Genomic DNA, 21,977 nt, shown 5'->3' with positions numbered 1-21,977 from the left:
CTAACTTCCCTGATGCCTCCCCCATGAAGTAGTCCATTCTCATTATACCTTGTTAATCTCCATTATACATTCTTTAATTACCAAAATACTCCTCCTTGGTGTGGAGGAAAAAAATACTGAATTCGAGCTCAATCGCGTGTGGACACAAACAATGGTCACCAAGTCGCGGAATAGGTTGTGTGAGCCCCTTGAGGCATTCATCCAGCGCTATTGCAGAGAAATCTCTCTTTCAATCCATTCCTATATGTTAGTTGTTTAGAAACAACAGACAATCACAAAAACACGTTGAACTTTTTGTGTTCCTTGAGCCCAGTGGTGAAGGATCCTCATGACTAGGCCTCATGCAACACAATTCAGTACAAAGGAGCTAGGGTCCCAGACTCCGCGGGAACTTCCTAGACCTCTCCTCATCTGTGCAAAGACCAGCGGCCGACTCTGGAGCCCAGGCTGTTGCTTCCCAGTCTGGTGATGAATCCTCAATAGTCTGGTGAGTGTCAATATGTATCTCTTTTTCCTTCTCCCGTTCCTATTGCGATTTGCGTAATATATATCATTTGCTTATTATATCTGCACTGCTATTTACGTGGGATAAAGGCTGTTTACCCTTAAAAGTATTGTGTGTGCCTTTTCTTCTCCCCTCGCACGTTTCCCGCACAGAAAACTTGGTAGTGCTTATCACTGTTGAATTTTTACATTTATTGGATTAATTATTAAAAGTGTATCCATATCTGTTTCCCTCTCTCAACTTTGCAGAGGTAGCCATTTGGGAAAATTTGGCATGGAACATGCCATTTTTTGCTCACTACTTTTATATCTAGTGCCTAAAACAAGGCCTGGCATGCAAGAGGTGCTCGATGGGTATTTGAGGAATGGGTGGATGAATGGATGGATAGATGGCAACCTATTATCAGTCAGCAATAGCCAGCCCAAGGGTATAGCAAACTTCACAAATTGTTCTTGTACCTTCTAGAACAATTTTGAAAAACAAAATATACCTACATTTAAACATTTATATTAATTTTCATCATTAAGTTTATATGGTTTCAAGATCATAATTTCTAATGTACTGTAAAGTTGGAATTTAAAAATTAAACTGTAGGCCTGGCACGGTGGCTCATGCCTGTCACCCCAGCACTTTGGGAGGTTGAGGCAGGCAGATCACCTGAGGTCTGGAGTTCGAGAACAGCATAGCTAATATGGTGAAACCCCATCTCTATTAAAAATACAAAAATTAGCCAAGCGTGGTGGCAGGCGCCTGTAATCCCAGCTACCCAGGAGGCTGAGGCAAGAGAATTGCTTGAACCCAGGAGGCAGAGGTTGCAGTGAGCAGAGATTGCGCCATTGCACTCCAGCCTGGGCAACAGAGCGAGACTCTGTCTCAAAATAATAATAATAATAGTAACAAATTGTGACATCATTCTTTAAGTGTACCTATTAATATGTTATTATTTCTAATATTCTCTTGGATTTGCTTCCACAGTTCTGTCCCTCAGTATTCAAGAAAAGGAAGACAAAGCTATTAAATTTAAAAATGCCTAATTAATCATTAAAAGAGGCTGAATTAAATTATTAAAGGAAGCGCCTGGCTTGGGGACTTGGAGATTTTATACTTGGGGCAATGGAACCTCAGTAAGATTTGTGAAGAGTGACAGGTATGCTTTCCTTTGATACAGTAGGGGAAGGAATGTGAACATAGACACGTGCTCAGGCAAACCAGATTTAGGAAACAGTAGCTGCAGAAATGGAGAACCTGGACACTGATTCTCTAAAAATAATCCTTGGTGTGGCCCCCCTCTTTGGAAAGCCTTGAAAGCCCCCATCTGGGGTAATGCAGCATAGTAACCTGCAGAGGGCAGTGTTGGACAAGCTGTTGTCTCAAACTCTCTGTTTCTCCAAGCAGTGGAAAGTGCAGTCCAGCTTGGTTAGTGGGAGCTTGACCTGGGCAGCCCAGTGCAGTCCTCTCTGCTGTGTGTGTTTGCACAGTGAATTATTCACAGGAAAATGGCTCCAGTGAGAATTGTGGCCAGAGACTCCATCATGTACCCAGAATCAGGGCCTGGGACTGTAAAGAGATGAAAACCTCATTCTCTCCCCCCATAAGAACTGGATTTGGGACAGAAATCAAGGATTGAAGTTGTGGATCTGAATCAACCCTAAGGGTTTTGTTTTCCCTCTTATGAAGCGAAAACAACAGTGAAATGTCAACAATTCACATCTTCCGAAGACAATAGGGCAAAGTGGCCAAGAGCTCAGGCAGTCGGGAGTTCTCATCCCACTCTGCCCTCTCCAAAGTTTAGGCGAGGAGCCTTTCCAAATCTCAGCTTACCTGGATACCAAATAGGAGCGATCTTCCCTCCTGGTAGGGGTGTTGTAAGGATTAAATGCGAGAATGCACAAGTACTCAGCCAATGAAGGGCATTCAGCAAGAAGGAGCCCAGTAAATAACAGTGATGGTGATGAAGATGATGATATTGAATCGGCATTTTGCCAGGCATGGCATTTTCTAAATTTACCATTCACATCTGAAGAGGAAGGATCAGAGGTGAAAAATCAGGCTATTCAATGTTTTAAGTTTTACAAGCCTAGGAGTCAGAGGCAGAAACAGCCCGGGTGGAAGGCATAATCGACACATTATGTAAGAACTTAGCTTTGTGATGCTGCCGACACCTGCCTTCCAGGGTTGGAGCTCCCTTCCTGGTGTTGGAGGATCTCTGCATCTAAAATAGTGTGTATGATGACCGTGCGACATGACCACCAGATTCAGACACCCACCTACCTCAGACATAAAAGTAAGGACTTCGTTCGTTACATTGATCCTCTGTGAAACCCCAAAGGGTGGCAGTCGGCTAGCTGAAGAACGATGGTAAGTTGGACGCATGACTTCGATGTACTGACAGTAAGGCTCGGCTCAAAACCCTCTGCCTTCTGCCTCACACTGGGAAAGGTAACAGGGACTAGTGCAGAGAGAGATATGGAGAGAACTCGGATGAGATCATTGTCCTTTCACCTGGCAGCTGTCCAGCCCCCAAATAGTTTTCGTGTCCAGTCCAAAAATAAGATCACATGAGAGGGGGAGAAATAAATACACAGCAGTTGTCCTTGGCCTTTCTGTGGTCATACCAGGGTCAGCTGCACTCGTAGGGGCCTAAGTGCCCATGACCCACTCCACTGCCTTCCTCTCCACCATCCCCGAGGCTGGGAGACCAACCTGCTAGCCGGGTGGGTGTGGTGTGTGGTTTCACTCAACTCTTTTCATGGGGCTCCTCTGAGCTCCATTCATACCAGAAAGGGAACAGGAGAGAGAGGACAAGTGGATCCAACAGCCTTCGCTCCAGGGGAATGAGGGCATCGCCTCCTTTTCTGGGAGGACACTCCCTTCTGATGGTGAATGGGAACTCCCTTCCTCCTGCAGCAGCCTGCCTGCAGCTGTCCTGGTAGAACAGGGTGGACACTGCAGAAGCTGTCCCTGCCCCAGGAAGAAAGCAGCCCAGAGCCAAGGCAAAGAGGTAAGTACATCTGTTTCTGCAAAGGGCTCAGATTGCTACAGACTTTCTGCTTGACTTCATGCTTGTACTCAGCACGAACGCTCCCCTCACCTCCGCCTTCCTTTTTCTCCTCCCTGATCTGGGTCTGTGGCAAGCTTGAGTCTACGTGATGAATGCTAGAGTAAAATATTCTTGTGCTGCCTTCTCTCATTCAAAGGCCGGTTTACTCTCAGAAAGAACTGGGTAGGTCTAGTTCTTAGCGGTCAAGCAGGAAGTGATTCCTACTAAGTGAATTATCTTTGCTGAGATCCAAGAAGACATTTACCAGGAAATCATTAGACAAATCCCATTACAGTAGACTTCATGCTTCATTTTAAAAAGCACTGCATGAAATAGAAAATAAAAGGATGCCAGCTGAGTCTTTGTTGTTGGCAAAAGGGAAAAAAACACAAATGGGACATACAGAGCCTCCTTTTCTCCAACACCTCCCTTCCCCATCTCTTCCTGATTTCTTAGAACCCTGCAAAATATACTTAACAGATCCACGAATTCCTTTCTCTGGTTGAAAATAAGAGGAATGAAATCAGGGGCTTGAGGAAATTGGCCTGTACATAGACTTGAGAGACCGAGAAGAGAAACAGATGGTGCAGTCTCAGTCTCCGCTCTAAGGCCTCTGCATAGCACACGCACCTATATCCATTTAGAGATACGTATAGATCCCAGTATCACTTGTACACACAAACTGTTGTCCTGGACACAGTCTGCTCCTGGGCTATGCACTACAAATACCCATACTCAGAAGCAGCCAACAAAATTCTGGTAGGAACAAGGTAATTACTTGAATAAGTCAGGATTCTTTTAGTAACCATGAACTGAAACCCAGTTTGAAGAGACTTGGGCAAAAAGAGATTTTGTTTTTTACTCATGTGACTGAAGAAGCAAGGTTTTGGTACAATGGGATCCAGGGGCCTAGATGATGGCATCGTGAATCTGTCTTTCCATTTCTTGGCTTTGCATCCCGTGTGTCCCTCCGTTTCCAGGAAGACCTGCCCATTGCAGTGGCCAGATGGCTGCAGCAGCTCCCAGCTGACATCTCACTAGCACAGCACTGTACAAGAACAGGTGCTGCTCTTTCTAGTTCTAGCTAGAATCTCAGGGTCTATCACATAGAGCCAATGTGGGTATTGTGCCCATCGTTGCCGTGGGCATGGAGTCATTCCCATCCCCAAACCACATGGACTGAAAACAATGAAGGGGTGTTTCCCCAGACATGATCAGGGTTCGTGTCCCAGGACAAAGGGGGCTAGATGCAGGGTGGCCGAAGTCAATGGCTGCTACTCTACACCACTTTTTTTTACAATGGTCTAGATTGAGTCAAAGCTCCTCTGATAGCAGCTCCTCCCTCTTACCTGCCACAAAAATGTGTTAGTGACAGAAGGTCTTATAGGAAAGGGTAATTGCTAGTGAAACAGGTGACTAAAAGATACCATGTCATGTTATTCCCAGAGATCTCTGAGAATAGAAAAGATATCAAAAGGCTTGTCTGTGGCTCAGCCCCTGGACCATGAACTAGGCCCAGACCCACCTGGGCTCCCAAATTGCCCATGCTCACATCAGTCTCCCTTCCCCCTCAACCCTCTTGCCCAGTTCTGTCTCCCTCTCCTCTTCTGCTGTGAACGCATCTTGCCTTACAAGGGCCTGCCTTGCTCCTGCCTCCCTGAGGCCTTATCTGGCCCTTCCAGACTTTTCTGCTGTCTCCCCTCTCTGAATCAGAGTGGCATTGACTGTTGGGATTGCAGTTTGCTGTTGACATGTTCTTTAAGAACTTCATGTGTCTTAGTGTCCCTCACAGCTTGAATTCTCCATTCTCGGGGGAAAGTTAAGTTTCATTCCCGAGCCCTCTCTGTGGTAGTTAATACATACTAGGTGCTCAATTAAGTGCATCTAATTAATTGACCAATAGAAAGTGAGTCTTCCTAAATAGATTAGGGAGAATGGATGGATTACTTGGGGTCCTTAATTCTTTTTATTTTTGAAACAGCGTTTTGCTCTGTCACCCAGCCTGGAGTGCAATGGCGAAATCTTGGCTCACTACAACCTCTGCCTCCTGGGTTCAAGCACTTTACCTGCCTCAGCCTTCTAAGTAGCTGGGATTACAGGCATCCACTGCCCCACACCCAGCTAATTTTTGTATTTTTAGTAGAGACAGGATTTCTCCATGTTGGCCAAGCTGGTCTTGAACTCATGACCTCAGGTAATCTATCTGCCCACCTTGGCCTCCCAACATGCTGGGATTACAGGCGTGAGCCACTGCACCCGGCCTTGGGGTCCTTAATTCTGACTTTAAAAGTAATATAATAACTATAGCAAACACAGATAGTATGCTGGAGCCCCTACAGGCATCATCTTAGGTAATCTTCACAATGACCCTACGAGGCAAGTACTGCCATTATCCCATTTAACAGATGAGGAAACTGAGCCTCAAAGAAATGAGTTACTTGTCCTAAATTACACATCTAGTAAGTGGTGATGTGGGGATTTATAACCCAGGATGTCACCTTCTCATTTCCTATTTCATTAATCATTTACACACCTATCAGTAGAATTTCCTGCTGCCTGAGTTTAAAGAGCAAAGGACACAGGTGACTGGTTAGAGAGCAGGAAGAAGTACATATATTTTATACCCCTCTTCTGCCACCTGGGTGCCCAGTACCTCTATTGGGTAGTTCTTACTAGATTCTATCCAGGGGTGAGGGGTCATTCCCCTGACACAGAGCCTACAGGAATGTCAGGGATTTCACAAAAAGAGGTGCCTCTGGAACTCTGCAGAGAGTACCCTGTTTAATTAAATGACAGTAGGGTGGTCTTTGTGGGAAATGTTGGCTAGAAAGTAGGCTTTAGAATTTAAGCTTGCCCCTTGGGCTGCCAGTCAGTACATACAGCCCTGCCCTGTCTCCTACCCACCACCAGGGTGACCAAACTGGGGCCCTCTCTCAGAGGGTGACTGGCAAGATTTGGAAGGCAAACACGTTCTGATCTCAAAGAAAACCAAAATCTTGAGAAAACAGTGGTGATTTCTTGTACCATCTGTGCCCCCACATCAAGCTACTGGACTCTTAGTGGATACAGCCATCTTTGTGCTGGCAAAACTTTTGGTTCAAGCGTATCTTGTCTCTCCGATGCACACTGGCCTATTCAGATGGCTTCATATCTTTGAAAGAGCAGATCCTATTGATTTACATCATTTATCTTTAGAACAGCCTGTGGCAGTGTGAAAGAGCTGGTGTTCTCACCTTCCTTCTATTGATGGCACAACTGAGGCATAGAAAGAGTGAGTCGTGTCCCGAAATTACACAGAAGGTCACAGTACGGGGTTATAAGAGCTCTGAGGTCCTAGAACCCAAATCTGCTTGCTTCTTTATGAGGTTATGATGGTGAGGGAAGAATACATACATACAGACAGACAGACACAAATAGAGATAGATAGATAGATAGATAGAGATAAAATTCTTTGGGTAAACCTTTAAGAGAAAAAAGAAAACATTGGTAGACCCAAGAGAAATAAAAACATGTTCACACAAAAACGTGTCCATGAATAACAACATTATTCATAATAGCCAAACAAAAGAAACACCCCAAATGTTCATCAGCTGGCGAATGGAGATATAAAATGTGGTGTATCCATACAATGACATATTCAGAAATAAAAAGGAAAAAAATTGGAGCACATATCAAGTGCTCCAATACGGATGAACCTTGAGGAAATGACACTAAAGGAAAAAGGCTCATGTTGTTAAGATTCCATTTATATGAAATGGCCAGAATGGGAAAATCTACAGAGACAGAAAGTAGGTGAGTGGTTGCTTAGGCCTGGTGGGAGGGGGAATGGGGAATGACTGCTAACGGATATGGGGTTTTTTGGGGGGGTGACAAAAATATTCTAAAATTATAGTTGTGATGGCTCTACAACTTTGTCAATATACCAAAACCACTTAATAGTACAGTTTAAATGGGTGAACTTCAGAGTGTGTGAAGTATATCTCAATAAAGTCGTTTAAAAACCCAAACCATTGCTATTGAAATAATTAATCCAGTGACGGGCTTTGCTGAAGGAAGGATGTGATCTCACCCTGTAAGTTCTGATAAACTTATGTCTTGTCCCATAGAGCCTGGCCACAGGCCACTCACACAGCTCCAGTGGGAAGAAGATAGACGGAAAAGATAGGATCAATTCACTTCTCCCCAGAGTCTCAACCAAGAGAGTTTTTTTCCTCTTTCCTGGACAGACCATTTTAGATTTTTGGAATCAATCTCACTACTTTATTTTCACTTCTGGGTTTTAAATCATGTGTCAAAAAGTGTTTCCCATTCTAAGATTATAAATCTTATTAACTAATGTTTTCCTGTAATGTGTTCCTCTAAGGCTTATCTCTTTACATTTAAACCTCGGATTCATCAGGAATTTAAATAAGAAGCTGGGGATCCAGATTGGGTTTTGTTGTTTGTTTCTTTTGTCAAATAGCTAGACAATTGTTAAACCAGAAGTTCTTAACTTGGGGTTAAAGTATGCTTGGGGCATCTTGTAACTTCCTGAAATTAAATGTAAAAAAGTGTGTGTGTGTGTGTGTGTGTGTGTGTGTGTGTTCTGGGAAATAGAGCTAGATCCTATCAAGATTTTCAAGGGATTTTGTGACTCAGGAAAACCAACCACTGGGCTTTCTATATTTCATAACCTGCTTGAGGTCCAGGTAGACCAGTTGCAGACACTCCAATACACCAAAGCCCAATCTAAGCTGACAGGACAGTTTTTAAACCATTACAGGGGAGGCCCGAGAGATCACTCTGTTCTCTGTCACACATCAAGTGAGAGTTGCACCATCTTGATTTGATGTTCTGCTGAGGCAGAGAACGAGAAGTTTCCCCCTGGTTCCTCTTGGGTCCATAAAGCTTTAGTTTGTTATTGCTGCTGTTCTTTTTGAGACAGGGTTTCTCTCTGTCATCCAGGCTGGAGTGCAGTGGCATGAGCTCAGCTCACTGCAACCTCTACCTCCTGGGTTCAAACGATCCTCCCACCTCAGCCTCCGAAATAGCTGGGACCATGGGCACATACCACTACACCCAGCTAATTTTTGTGGAGTTTTTTTGTAGAGAAGGAGTTTCACCATGTTGCCCAGGCTGGGCTTGAACTCCTGGACTCAAAAAATCTGCCCGCTTCAGCCTACTAAAGTGCTGGGATGAGCCACCGCACCTGGCCTAAGCTTTAGGTTTTTAATCATCAACTGACAAACCAATGAAGATGGTGCACCATTTTAGCTGACAAAACTTGGGGCCTTCCAAGCACAAAGACTTTGAGGAGGCAAGCGTCACAGCCTATAGTCCCATACATATAAGTAAATGATAAACTGAAAACAAAACTGCCATCTGTGGCAGATCCTAGACCAATGTGCCAGTGCCTGCCACCACGCCCGGCCAATTTTGTATTTTTTATAGAGTCGGCGTTTCACCATGTTGGCCAGGCTGGTCTCGAACTCCTGACCTCAGGTGATCCACCCTTCTGGCCTTCCAAAGCGCTGGGATTACAGGCATGAGCCACCACACCTGACCTAAGTAAACATTTTATGAATACAATAATTTTCCGAGAAAAAGAAAGTGGGAGATGTAAAAGAGAGTGATAAGGGGCTGATTTAGAACAGGGTGGAGGTGGCCTGAGCTGAGACAAGAATAACAGGAAAGAGCCAGCCACGCAAATAATCTAGGGGTAGAAAATAAATGCATAATTCTGGGCAGAGGGAACTGCAAGTATAAAGGCCCCGAGCTAGGACCAAGCCTGGCCCGTGTGGGCAGCAGGTGGCTGGACACGGTGAGCAAGGAGGAGTGTGTCAGGTGTGAACTTTCAGAGGCAGGTGGTGGTAGTGAGCTTAGATTTTGTTCCTAGTGCAAAGGAAAGACCCTGGACGGTTCTGAACAAATAAGGACATGATGTCATTTACCTTTTAGCAGGATCCTTCTGAAATGAATTATAGAGGGTTAAGGTAGAGCAGGGAGACCAATTAGGGAGATACCCCAATAATCCAGGCAAGAAATTTGGTGCTTGGATGAACTTGACCAATGTGTAAACACCTATTATTAAGTGAAAAACAAACAAAGAATTATGCAAGACATTGTGCATATTAACGTGTGTTTTTAGCATATGCATATTCTGGGTACAAAGACAGGTTTTTTTGTTTTGTTTTTTCTGAAAGGATCTATACAGTCAAAGTAAATAGTGATTATGTTTGGGGAAAAGAGGGTCATTTTATACCTCTGGGCACAGTATTATGTGCATGAAGTGTTCCTTTTATGTAAAGGTAAAATATTTTAAAATTTAAAAACTATGATCGAGGAAAACACAATAGAATAGGTGGTAGGCAACCAATATCAGAGGAGAGGAAACCCAGCTCTCATGGGCATGACCCTTCCCAAGCATCCTCCCCTGAAGTTGCTGAAGAGTCAGGTCAACAAATGGGGGCAAGCTCATGTAATTGGGTTACAGTGGGATCTGGAGGGCCGTTGGACCCAACTTCTGTTCTGCAGCTCTGGTGATGTTTGTGGCTGGCTGGTCTCCTTGAGCAACGAATACAATTTCCCGTGAATGTCTGCTGCATTTCCCACTGCCCTCTGTCAGCATGGCACTTGCTTCACTGTGAGGCCAGGATGCCCTTCATTTAACTGCCTGATTGGGCATAAACAGAAGGAAATGTTTGCTGGAGGGAGAGAGTGGCATGCAGCATCTAATTTCTCCTGTCAGCTGATTAGGATTTGTTGTGCCTGAACAAGGTCAAATGAGATTAGAAGGAAAATGCAGTGTATCTGGTGTGTGTTTCACAGAACCGTATCATTTGCATAAACAGGATGAATGAAGGGGAAATTTTAAAGCAAACATTGAATGTCATTCTCAAGAATCAAGGACAAGACGCCAGGGCTTACGTTCTGCCTGGAGAGAAAAAAATGTATTTACTGGGGACATTCTGAACCATGTTCATTTAATAATGCTCTGCTTTTTTCATGCTGGTGCAGGTAAAATGTGATAGTTATGTTTGATTTTTAGAGGCACTGAGCACAAAATAAGTAAAACTACAGAACCACTACATTCTACCTTTATCACCCTTCTAAAGCTCTTAGGAGAGGTTTAGAGCCACTTTCTGTAATAGCAGCTACCTAAGTGCTCTGTATTGAGTCTATCTCTTAGGATGTGGAAGGAAAAGTCTCACCTCTGGCACTAGCCACAACATTTTAGATGTGGATGACTCCGGGGCAAGCCCACATCTCCATGGATAAACCTACTAGGATTTTTTTGGTCCTCCAAACCTGACATTTTCTTCCTTTCTCAGAGGACCCCTCTGCAGTACTAGTAGCCGCTCTTACAAGGTTTTATCAGGGCAGAAAGGGCTTTTAAAGTGGTGTAACAACTTTGGAAGAAGACATGATTTCTGATACATGTTCTGCATAGGATCTAGCATATTGAGGATGCTTAATAAGCAGCTTCGACGGCTATTATTTCCACTGACTATTTCCAGTCACAGAGCTGCAGGGCTATTCTGAGACCAGACTTTTCAACTAGGTAATCGCAAAGTCCCTTCCTACTCTAAATAACAGTGGGCCTGAAAAGCATTCACATGATCATGTCTCCGGACTCGGAAAAATCTCAATGTATGTTATTTAAAAGTTAAATCTAGATACTACACGGAAGTTGAAATAAATATAGAAATTGAAGGATATGAAAATGAAATTTTAAAAATTTTCAACATGGGGGGAATTATATTACAGTAAATACCTTAACAAACTGAGGATTCATTATTTCCCTGTATCTGGACAGTAATATTGCCAAACACCCAATATGCAGTAGATAAATTAGCATATGTGAGTAGCTAGGGACCATATTTGCCTGAAAGCTCTGTGTGTGTGTGTGTGTGTATTTAAACAGAGTTTCATAACTGAAGATAATGGAGAACTAAAATAAAATAATGACTTGCATTTGCATTCCCCATGGTCAAGCTACTCAGACACACTTGGACACATTTGATTGTCATGATAATTCTGTGAGTTTGCAGGGAAGATATACATAGGAAAGTCTGATTAATTTACACTAGGAGGGAGGGAATCTGGAGCCGTTGAACTGAATTAACTGCCCAGCAATGGCCAACCACACAGTGCAGGCAGGTTAACAGGGGGTTAGCCTAAAGTAGGGAGACCTGGTTTTAGTCACAATGAGGACTTTAACTAAGGGTAGCTCCTGGGTAAGACTCTGAGTCCGCATCTCTGTTCTTAGGATTTTTAGGGTGTTTTCTAACTTTCAAGTCTATCATTTCACATAGTTAAAAAGAGTTAGCATGAATACTACATCTAGCAAATGATTCTTTAATACTTAGAAGGCCACTGTCTGAAATACGTATTTTTTTATGATTCAGAAAGCCCTTTGGAACCTTGCAGATACTCAGGAAGATTCGTATGTTTTAAAGCAAATTATCAGTATCCTTTGCATGTGTAGAAGTGGTAGTTCACGAAGGTTCCGGTTAATAAGGTCTGGAGAAATCAACCTTTTCTGTACATCCAAGTCCCCTTTGGGAGCTGCTGCTTATCCAAGATTGCAGTTCTGTGATGTTTGAGCCTCTAGCTCCCTAGTGCAGGACACAAGCTTCTTCTCCAAGGCTCATCCCTCCAGAAGGCACATGGATGGCTTCCCCCTACCCCCATGCTCTTTAGGGAGTATAGGGAACAAATCGCACCTCCACCCTCTCTACACCTAAGCAACTACCCAGAGGAGTTGGACTGGAGAGCACAGTTCTAGTTCTGACAGGTCGATCTGCACCTCTCTACCTGAATCATCAGGTGGGCAGGCTTGTGTGCATACATGGAAGTGTGTGGAGCACACACATACCCGCGTGCGTACACACACACACAGACACTCACTCATGCCTCCTGGGCTCAAATGCCTGCATAAGCAGGAGGGACTCTTCAATTATTGGAAACTATTAATCATGTTTTCATTTGGTTTCTTCAAAGACAGCTCTTGATCCATATGCTTTCAGTCCACCTATTCCCCACCTTCTAGCCAAAGAGTTATTTGTCCAGACAGCTCCCTCCCTTCCTTACCCCGTCCTGGCCAGAAGTATAAAGAGGATGTCCATGGCCCATTGAAGAATTCCCCACCCCTGAAGTTGATTTCACCTGAGGATTCACCTCATCCAACAGGGACAGAGTTGAAAAGTAGAGATGGAGGACAGAAGGGTCTTCTCTGCAGCCTCTCCCTAGTCCCAACCTGGATGGCCTTTGCCTTGATTGACTTTGCAAAATGCCATTGGTAGGGCTTGGCTCTGGGGATGACACACACACACACACACACACACATACATGCTGCCACACACAGACACCTACACCCCATGCAGGGATGCCAGATGACAGAACAGAAAAGGCCTCCCTTTCATCCAGCAGCCTTCTGACTCCAGAGGAGCGTCTCCGAGCCACGACCTGCTGTTTCCCTGACGACTCAGGCCTCAAAATAAACAGGATTCTGCTCAGACGGGCCAATAGTCCATTCGGCTCAGACATTTGCCCCAAGACAAACCACGTTAAAATAACACCCAGGGTAGCTGCTGCCACTGTCTGCTGTCTCTACCTCCCTCCTGGCTGGCTAACAGCTCTGTGTGCCTGGGCCTGCTGCTGGCGTTCCAAGTTGGGGGTTACTTAGAGCTGTGTGCATCCCTGAGAGTGGGGTGGGGGTGGGTGGTTTTCTAAAGGCAGGTCCCCTCTGCTGATAAACAAGGGCCGGAGATAGACCTAAAGGCTGGCATTCTCGGCTCCCCCAGACTGCCCCCCCTCCTCGATTTCCCACACAGCCCTAGGGACTGGTAGCCAGCTCTGTGGCATGGTATCTGGAGGCAGGCCAGCAACCTGATGTGCATGCCACGGCCCGTCCCTCTCCCCACTCAGAGCTGCAGTTGCCTGGAGGTTCAGAGAACTGGCTTGGGGCTGCTAGGGAGGCAGCCGCAGCACGGTGACAGTGACAAACGCAGAGCAGAGACACCAAGTGGATTGTTTCCCCTGGGACAGCACCGAGCAAGTGTGGAGAGAGGTACAGCCCTCGGCCTGCAAGCTCTTTAGGTAAGAATCAGAGCATCTGATCTGGGAAACAGAGCAGGTTATAGCTGAGGGTGTGTGTCTTGTCTGTCTGTCTGTCTGTCTGTCTGTCTGTCTGTTCAGGTGCAAATGTAATGCTACTCGGAGAGGAAAGAAAATGTTTTAAGCAGATAGCATTGGAACCAGGACTCTTGCAAGTGAACCCAAGAAGATCACCTCTGACCGGGTTTAAACCGTGGTGCAGACTGCTCTGGGGGAAGGGTGTGCTGATGTCACAGACATGTAAAAATAGCACTTCTAGTTTAGAGACTGCAAAAATACAAATGTACCATGTTGCCACATTATCTCCATTCCCCCAGTGCCAGCCTGACACCAGCCCTGAATCAGGGCTGGTGGGGGCAGGAATCTCTCATTTACTAAAGAGCTGGATGCGGCCCCTGCGGTTCGGCAGAAGCCGAAAGCTGCGGTGAGTCTGGCCGTGGTGAGTGTGGCTAGCACGATCTTGCTGTGTCACACTAGCTCTTGGGAAGCCTGGATACTCAGCTGCCTTGGAAGAGCTGTCTACATGGTAGGCAGCTTCGATTTTATTAACCTTTTGATATAAAAGTCAGGCTGAAGCTTAGGATGATCTGGGCATGTCTGTTTGGGGTTTTAGTAAGGTGATATTCCCATGGCCCCATAGTCACTCGGATTTCTTCTTTCCTTCCCTTCTGATCTTTCTGGAATATCATATCCTCATTTCAGTACCCCTCCGATGGGCACCAGGAGAGAAGGAGTCAGAATGGACAGATTCTCTGGCACATACACTATCCACACCCACGTCGCAATTACATGCCAAAGGTATGCAAGGCTGCTGCAGAGGCGCCCTTCAGAAATTCAGCCCTCCAGATACTGGGATGGGAATTTCAGGCATTTAATCAAGTACCCACTTTTCAGAGACCCAAGGGAGACCCCCTCAGGCCCAAGAGCTCACTCTGCCTCAGCGGAATTCAAACACTCCGTTATTCTCTAGCTATTTCACATCCCCTTCCCCGCTTCTCCTCCCGCACCCCGCATTTGCCTCCCTCCTTTCTGCACTGGTGACCAGCACTTTTCCTTTCATTCTCTACAGGGATGCGATTGTTTACGAGTTAGCTCCCCGACCCAGTGGGAGGATGTGAGCATCCTGGCAGAGGGCGAGCCGGGCTGCCTCTCCGCCAGCTCTGTGTGACAATGAGCCAGCGGCAGTGGCATCAGGGCTGAAAAAAAGTGGGCCTCACTTTGGGAAGTGGTGTCTGGTGAAGGGTGGCCAGCAGTTTACTGGAGCTGTTTGTCGGTGTGGATCACTGAGGATTTTGGTGGAGACTCTGATTCACAGTCACAAATTCCCTTTTCCTTTGTTTTCTTTGTGTTGGTCATTGAGGGCTTCCGAGGAAAGTCCCTTCTTCAGATGTAGATCTGAAGGCAAGATCACCAATTTGCTGTTGGCAGAGGGACTCAGAGAGACTGTCTTCTGTTGCCCCTGCCTTTGTCAGTATAAATAAATGGGTTTGCAAATGAAGTATGTAATCCAAAGGATAGTTAGTACGCAAAACATTAGGAGAAAATACGATGAGTTTCTTTTAAACTCTCTCTCAAATCTGTTGTTTACATATGACTTGACTGGTTCTGCAAAGGATTTAAGAAAACCATATCTGGTTAAGTGGTTTGACTTTACAGGGGAGTAGCACCAGCCATGACGATAACATACTCAGTGGAGATGATGGGCAGACATCCGTGTGCTGTATCTACATCGAAGGGACGTCTATGCTCGGACAGTGCGGCCGCTCGCGTAGGTGACCTGCATTCTGTGGACCGCACATAAACTATTAAGGATCTTGGGACTGCTGTTGTGGGAAAGATATCCAGACCCCAAGAGAGGGTTCTTGGATCTCGAGCAAGAAAGAAGCCAGGGCGAGTCCACAGTGCAAAGCAAAAGCAAGTTAATTAAGAAAGTGAAGTGTTGAAAGCACAGCTACTCCATAGACAGAGTAGAGTGTTCCCGAAAGTAAGAGGAAGAACATGTCCGCCTTAGGTGCAATGCTCATATACATAGGCTTTTAAAAAGATCATGGGGGAAAAAAAAAAAAGATCATGGGGAGATGTGTTCTGCTACAATGGTTTGTGATAAAGGATTAATTTTTATATTTTGCAAGAATCCATATTATTATCTTTGAAGCAAAATTAGGAATGCCTTTGTTCCCAAAATATCAGGATATCTGGACACTCCCAAGTCTGGGTCTGTCAGGAAACATTATCAATCTATTCCCTTAACCGTAAAGATCTGGAGTCTAGGAATGCCTAACTTTCTGAGAATGCAGCTCAGCAAGTCCAGCCTCATTTTCCTAGCCCTCACTCAAGATGGAGTTGCTCTGAGTCGAATGCCTCTGATGCTGTCAGCCTGTGTGCTAGCTGCCAGGGGTTAGGTATTGTGCAGAGTGGAAGACACACCCATTTCCACCTATTTCCACCTTGTTAAACAAGCATTGCATGGCTTATGCAGTATCCCTTGATTTAGGTTGCTGGAAAAATAATCTGAAGTTGTTTGTGCCGTAGGCATACCATGCTTTAGGTAAATCTAACATCTATACATCACACGTAAGTTGTGGGTGAGAACACTTTTTCTGAAGAAAGGATTCCCTAATCAACAAATGTTTAAGTATCAACAAGGTGTCCCATCTTGAGATATGACCGGATCCAGCCCAAACAACCACAAAGAAGAGAGGGGACTCATTGGGTGGGCAGGTAACAGAGAATGGGTCTGGGCTGACATGTTCAACTCAGCTGAAAGACAAGAAAAGGAGTCCAAGGTACAGGAACAAGAACAAGCATCTGGGCCAGTGGCCAACAGGGAGAGAAGGGGAGGGAGGGAGTAGCAGTTCTTTTTATTATTAAATGCACCATGGTGTAAACCCAGCCAGAAGTGAGTATCTTGGGTTCACTTGCAAGAATGCTGGTGCCACTACTATCTGCTTAAAATATTTCTCCACCTTTAACTTTTCCCTTGTTTTCCCCTTTTCTTTTTAATAATTAAATTATACTGCTTAAGAGAGGGAGCATAACACAGTAGCTAAGTATATAGATTCTGCAGCTGGGCTGCCTGGTGTCCAAATTCTGCTACTTATTAGTACTGTGACCTGTGACCTATTAGTCCTTGGCCTTCGGTTTCCTCATCTGTAAAGTGGGGGTAATAAAGTACTGACCTTGTTATGGAAGGGATCAAATGACTAATGCCCTTATCAGCACAGGGTCTAGCTCATAGTGAGTACTATATATTTGCTATTATTATTATTATTATTTAAAGGCGAGTTCTGGAAAGGCTGCTTTGGCCAGAAGTGATGGCTCATACCTATAATCCCAACACTTTGGGAGGCCGAGGCAGGCAGATCACCTGGGGTCAGGAGTTTGAGACCAGCCTGCCCAACATGGTGAAACCCCATCTCTACTAAAAATACAGAATTACCTGGGCATGGTGGCAAGCACCTGTAATCCCAGCTACTTGGGAGGCTGAGGCAGGAGAATCACTTGAATCTCGGAGGCAGAGGTTGCAGTGAGCCAAGATCGCGCCATTGCCCTCCAGCCTGGGTGACAAGAATGAAACACTACCTCAAAAAAGAATAGAAAGAAGAGAAAAGACTGCTTACAAGTCCATTTGTTCCAAAGCCCAAAGTGACCCTCTATGGGTGACCCTCAGTGCCACTGCTTGGGCAGCTTGGAGGCATGTTTGCTTCGGCCTGGAGGTTTGTTCACATGTATGAGCATTCAGAAATAGAGGAGCTTATGGACTGGTCCCCAACATTTCGTGACCCCTTCCTGTGTGCAAGCACTGTGCTTGGCTGTAAGTGTATCACTTCACTCAATACTCATGACAACCCTGCACATCATAGTAGGGGCTGTTATAGATGCAGGAATTGAGGCTTGGTGGGTGGGTGTTTGGCTAAGGTCACACAGCTACCAAGTGTCAGAGCCAAGCTTCATACCTGGGCTGTCCAGCGAGCTCATGCTCCTCACTGGTAGGCTGTATATGGTTTGGGGGAATTATGAGAGGTGTCCTGAGAGGCACATGGAGCTTGGTGACAGGAATTCAGCACCAGATGATATTGAAAGACCCTAGAAAATAAGCTAGGATTTGGAAACTGCTAAGAGATGGCAGGACCTTAGCTTGGACCACAGGTAGAATCTTAACCTTGAGGACCCGTAGCCTCTGGACTGGGTTTTTGGGGGCAAGAAATGAACGCAGGCACTGGGGAAGAGTGGGGCTAAGGTTTTTCTGAACCAGGTAGTGGTTGGTGACCAAGAACCAAATAAATGGTGCCTAACAACAGAGCCCTAGTTACAGCAAGCGTGCTGGCCTGGGTGCCTTACAATCCTCAAGCCTAAGGCCGGAGGTCATCTTGAGCCAAACGAAAGGTCAAGATTAGGTAACCTCAGCTGTGAGGAGGGGAAGAATGCATAGTCCAAAACTAAGTATCTGAGCACAGTAAAATTTACAGTAATGAAAACACTTTGTCAATGCGATCTCTCTAAATAGTAACTTTAAAATGTGACTTAGAGAGATTTGTTTTATACCTAATTGCTCAAGACCACCTCCTGACTTTGTCCAAGGAATGCTGGTGACGAGAACAGGTGTGAGGGACGTGCCTACGTTGCACCAGAGCTGAGTCAGCATGGGGGATTACTCATGGACATGACTCATCTCTGCTCCTCCAGCACCTGTGGTCTTGTCCACGGGTTTTCAAATTTTAACGTGCATAAGAATCACAGGGGAGCTTCTTCAAAAATCAGGTTCCTGGGTATGCCCCACAATTTTGATTCAGTGGCTTCATGAGGGGCCCAGGATTCTGCATTTTCTGGGTGAGGCTTATGTACATAATTCTGATGCCTTTGGTCCACAGACCACAATTAAAGACGCTCAGGTCTGGCCACTGCTCGGCTTCCTTTCTCGTTGTCACTATGAGAGGGAACACAGATTTGTGCGGACTCGGTCATGGCAATTACCCTCTTTCTTGTCATCACTTCTTCCTGAATTACCTGGTGAGACCACCCCAATTATAATAACAATAAGAACACATTGGGTGCATATTGAGTCATTATGTGCTGGGTACAGTGCGAAGCCCTCTGCTTAGGCTGTTCTCTCATTTAATCTTCACAGCAGTCCCACAAGTGAGGTATTACTCTTACCCACATTTTATAAGCAAGGGAAAAGCCTCGCTGGTAGTAAGTGGCTGAGGGGGGATTTGAACTCAGAACTAGCAGATTGCCAGAGCCCAGATGTGTAACTAACTGCTAGGCTATTCAATGAGAGTAGGTGCAGCTCCTGTCAGTATAAACCCTCCTTTCTCATTCTTGGATGGAGTGTCTTTCTCCAGTTCCCATTCCTCTCACGCCCACCCCATTCCCAGACTCCTGTGTCATTTCTTCAGAAGCTGTGTCCCGTGTTTTCTTATTTTTACTTCATTGAATGAGTTGAAGAGAGTTGGGGCAATGGACATGTGGAGGTAGCTGTTAGGGTTGAATTGTGTCCACCCCCAAGTTCATGTGATGAAATTCACCCCCATCCCCTATTACCTGAGAATGCAAGCTTATTTTGGAGATAGGATATTTACAGAGATAATCAAGTTAAAATGAAGTCATTAGGGTGGGTCCTACTCCGCTATAACTAGTGTCCTTACAAGAAGGGGAAATTTGCATACAGAGACATGCATAGAGAGAAGACAAAATAAGTAGACCTAGGAAGAAGATGGCCATCTACTAACCAAAGAGAGAGGCCAGGAACAGGTCCTTCCTTCATAGCCTCAGAAGGAACCCACCCTGCTGACACCTTGATCTTGGACTTCTAGCCTCCAGCACTGTGAAACTTTCTGGTTTCTGTTGTTTCAGCCACCTGGCCTGTAGGGCTTGTTAGGGAAACCATAACAGACTAACCCTGTAGGAAGCCAGATTCCTAGGTTCCCTCACTAGGCCATGGCTCTGGGGTGATCTGGATGAAGGCCTACACATTATGCAAAGGTTTGGCAACTTGGGAGCAACAAGTAGGCCCAAGGCCTTAGAGGGAAGAAGGAATGAATAGAAAGAATGAATAGGGAGGAAGGAAGCGAATGTAAAGAAAATAAGAGAAGGGAGGCAGGAGGAAAAGAAGAGCGGGAGAGGAGATTGGGATGGGCGTACTGAGGGCCACCTCAGGTTCACTGAGCTCGGCATGGATGCCTCCCGTGTGCCAGGGGGCATGCAAGACACTGGGCTGCAGCAGTGCCCGAGACCAACAGCCCCCACCTTCGTGAAAGTCAGAGGCTAGATGCCGGTACAGACATCAATCAAGCAGCGACTCTACCAAGTGGTCCTGAAAAAGCACATGGAAAGGGAGCTTGAACCCATCAGGGGGTCCAGGATAGCTTCCTTGAGGAGGTGAGGCTTGGATTGAGATCTGACGGATCAGCAGGTTTCAACTGGTGAGGGCAGAGTGTTTCAGGTGGCAGGGGGAGGAGCATGCGCAAAGGCAACCTTGAAATACTCTGGTGATGTGAGGAGGCCTGGCATCGCCAAGGAGCAGGAGGAAGTCCAGTGTGGCTGAGTGCAGGGATGAATGGGCGAGCCAGAACCCAGGAAGCAGGCAGGCTCAGACTGTGCAGCCACACTGAGGATTTAGTTCCTTAAGCTGTGAGCCCTAGAAAGCCAGGGGAGAAAGTGATCCTATGTAGGGCAGTCTCTTGTTTCAGCGAAGGGAATGATGGGCTAGAGAGGCAGATGGTGAGGTTCAGCAGTGGGTCAGCCCTGGAGAGAGACGTCAGGCTCTCTGAGCTCGCACACCCAAGGTGGGCTGCATGGCCATTAGGGAGTGAAGTTCCAAGCCACTTCTCAAAGTGTTTTGGCCACAGTCCTTCCTCAGCAGAGTATGCTCTAGTCATTTACAATGGCTCCACGGGGAAGGGTCTGAATAGGGACTCTGCTGTCAGCCTGGCTTATTAGTAAGCTGGGCAGCCGGGCCAGGCTCAGACTGCAGTGGATTAGGCAGCTCCTTCTTTGGCATCATTTGAAGGACGCAGAAAGGTCTCATAAATCTAGCCTCTCCCTTTGCCTGCCTGTACCTTGCCTGAAGTTGCAGGAGCAAGGGTGCATTCAAGAGGTGAATTATTCAGCAGGGACTGTGGAGAATGGCAGAGATTCAAGCTGTGAGGGAGGAAGAAGAGGAGGAGCCAGGAAGTCCAGGTGGACCCCCTGAGGGTACCAGGGGAGAGAATGGTGGAGACAAGCCTGAAAAGGGGCAGAGGGTGCTGAAAGGAGGAGTACAGAGGACCCGAAGCCCAATTTGCCTTATTCATGATGTCACCAAGAGGCAGCAAGATGGGACGGGGCTGCGGGAGAGGGACAGTCCCAGCTTGGTGTTCGCAGCCTTGCAGGTGCCTGAACACCTCCGCTCCGAGGCAAACTCCTCCATTGCTGGGGAGCTTCTCAGCTGTTGTCAGCACGATCCGTATGTTAAAAAGTCTGCATATAAAACTGAATGCCGTATCTTTACCACATACCCCGTCAGCCACAAAAAGAATTCCCTTCACTTCAATTTGAGCAGAGGGTCTGGATTTGGCTTAGCAGGGATGAGTTCCTGAAGCACGCTGTAAGGGAAAGTGGTGATTTTCAGGAAGGTGAGAATGTAGACAGGAGGCCTCTCGGGGGGCCAAGATCCCTCTGACTCCCACTTCTCCCCCACCCATCTAGCCCCTGGCCTCCTCTCTGTTTCTCTGCTGTTCTAGGCCCTTTCCTGACTCTCAGACTTTGCAACTGCTGTTTCATCTGCTGGAATGCCTTCCCCCAGTTCTTCAGGTAGCAGGCCTCTTTTCATCCCTCAGGCCCTGCCTCTCTTGTCAGTTCCTCCAAAAGGCTTCCCTGTTTCTCCCCTCTGACCTCTCTTTCCTTCATGCCGCTTACCCCAATTGTACTTATCTTGACAATTTTTAAAAAACTTGCCATGACCCATTCTCCCCCTTAGAATATAAGCCTCATGAGGGCAGGAACAAGACCTTGTGTGTTTTGTTCCCTGCTACATCCCCAGTGAATAGGACAGAGCCTTGCCACAGAGTAGATGCTCAAATATCAGCCTAATGAATGACTGGGTGGATCACTAAGTGTTGGGAGTGTGAAAGCCAAGACTTGGGACAGCAATGGGACCTCCTACCTGCTGTCGCCCCTTCTAGCTCTGGAAGGGGGCCAGACACATCTGAAAGTAAAGCTGAGAAGTTTGTATCAAGAGCCTCTTCCCCCTAACTCAGGTGGGCTGGCCTCTTGCAGTTTCCAGGACCCCCAGGGTATGTGTCAGCTGCTCTGCCTTAGTCGGCTTAGTGTCATCTCTGCAGAGAACTCACT

The 21,977-nt window shown here is 46.2% G+C and overlaps 1 protein-coding gene across 4 annotated transcripts in view; it reads left to right on the top strand.

Annotated features, from left to right (window-relative positions):
* The first annotated feature begins 3,061 nt into the window (after window positions 1–3,061).
* Window positions 3,062–21,977, top strand: part of FGF1 (fibroblast growth factor 1) — a 106,758-nt gene continuing 87,842 nt past the window's right edge. For 2 of the 4 annotated variants that reach the window (XM_037739899.1, XM_017532281.2), the window contains exon 1: window positions 13,145–13,625. The gene's annotated coding sequence lies outside the window, so the exon portion shown is untranslated. Of the gene's footprint in view, window positions 3,507–13,144; window positions 13,626–21,977 lie in introns of those variants that run through there. The other 2 variants (XM_017532282.1, XM_017532284.2) reach the window with 2 other exon arrangements.

Source organism: Cebus imitator, unplaced genomic scaffold, assembly GCF_001604975.1.
Source record: "Cebus imitator isolate Cc_AM_T3 unplaced genomic scaffold, Cebus_imitator-1.0 Scaffold76, whole genome shotgun sequence".
In the NCBI taxonomy this organism is placed as follows: Eukaryota; Metazoa; Chordata; class Mammalia; order Primates; family Cebidae; genus Cebus; species Cebus imitator.
Note: the sequence above shows the minus strand (reverse complement) of the source record. Positions and strands in the feature narration are given on the sequence as shown.